We start from the raw sequence: 1,241 nt of genomic DNA, 5'->3' as shown, positions 1-1,241 counted from the left end.
GGGAGCTCCCAGAGACCAAGCCACCAACCAAATAGCATACATGGGCCCCTGGCATAAATATTGCAGAGGACTACCTTGTTTGGCCTCAGTGGGAGACAATGTGCCTAACTCTGTAGAAGCTTGATGCCCCAGGGAAGGGGGATGCTGGCAGGGGTGAGGTAGGGGTGGGTGGGTTGGTGGGGAAGCACCATTTTAGAAGCAAAGGGGAGGGAGGATGGGGTAAAGAACTCCAGGAGGGGGAACAGGAATGGAACAACATTTGGAATGTTAATAATAATAATAATAATAATAATAATAACAATAATAATAATAATGATAATATAATAAAAGAATGTCTGCTCTGCCCCTAGAGGCTTTGCAGGTGTGGTTGCTATGTCACATGTGAATCAATACCTGGCAGAAAGGAGAGAGGCTATGTCTACGCTTAGTGTTCTGACCTGTGAACACCAGAATGATAAGTAGCCTAATAATCTCTGAACAAAATAAGACTGATGCTCTAACTAGTCTGGCCCAGACAGGCCCAGATAGGCTCCTAGGACAGGGAGCATGCTATAGACTAGAAGAACCCCACCTGGGTCCTCGAGCCCAGGAGTGAGTAAGTCCAATACACACAACCTTTGCAGGAAGCCCTTAAGCAGACCTGGTGAGGAGCAAGCTCCAGAGGATCACCAGACATCTGCCATGGGGCCAATACAGGGAGCTCTTCTGAGATGACCACCAGTCTGGTGCTGGGCAAGGGAAGACTACAACTGAGATGACCCCTGCCTGGCTCCATAGTGCATGACTGAGGCATAGCAATCCTGAGACCATCCCTGAGATGACCCCAGACATTCAGAAGCCCTGGGCACCACTGAGAGGAGCAACTAAGTGTTAGAGAAATGGAAAAGAATGAAAACCTAAAGTATGTGGGCACAATGAAGAGAGGCAGAGCTGGAGACTTGATGTTGATGAAAAACAGCTTGATGTGAGTAGCTGATGATGTCACCTGGGACCATGTTGGGGTCCTGACCTGTGCTGCCACAAGGGACCATGTCTGAGTCTGTTCTACAGCAGCAGGAGTCTGTTACCACTAATGGCTAGGCAAACATCCCTGGTCAGGTTGCTACTTGGGGACATGTTGATGTCTGAAGACTGGAGAATTGGCACTAACCTTTCCCAGGGTATCTTGGAAGAGCTAGCCACCGGCATGAAAGCATGGGAGAACTGGTCCTACAACTTGTTTTCCACACAGCAGCCTGGGC

At 49.0% G+C, this 1,241-nt stretch overlaps 1 non-coding gene across 1 annotated transcript; it reads left to right on the top strand.

Annotated features, from left to right (window-relative positions):
- Positions 1–339: 339 nt before the first annotated feature.
- Positions 340–471, top strand: LOC120101293 (small nucleolar RNA SNORA17). Its single transcript, XR_015679375.1, has one exon. It is a non-coding gene; the product is annotated as a small nucleolar RNA SNORA17 (small nucleolar RNA).
- The last annotated feature ends 770 nt before the right edge of the window (positions 472–1,241 follow it).

The sequence above is a fragment of the Rattus norvegicus genome, chromosome 2 (genome assembly GCF_021556685.1).
Source record: "Rattus norvegicus strain SHRSP/BbbUtx chromosome 2, alternate assembly SHRSP_T2T, whole genome shotgun sequence".
Taxonomy (NCBI): domain Eukaryota; kingdom Metazoa; phylum Chordata; class Mammalia; order Rodentia; family Muridae; genus Rattus; species Rattus norvegicus.
This window is presented reverse-complemented; position numbering and strand designations above follow the sequence as displayed.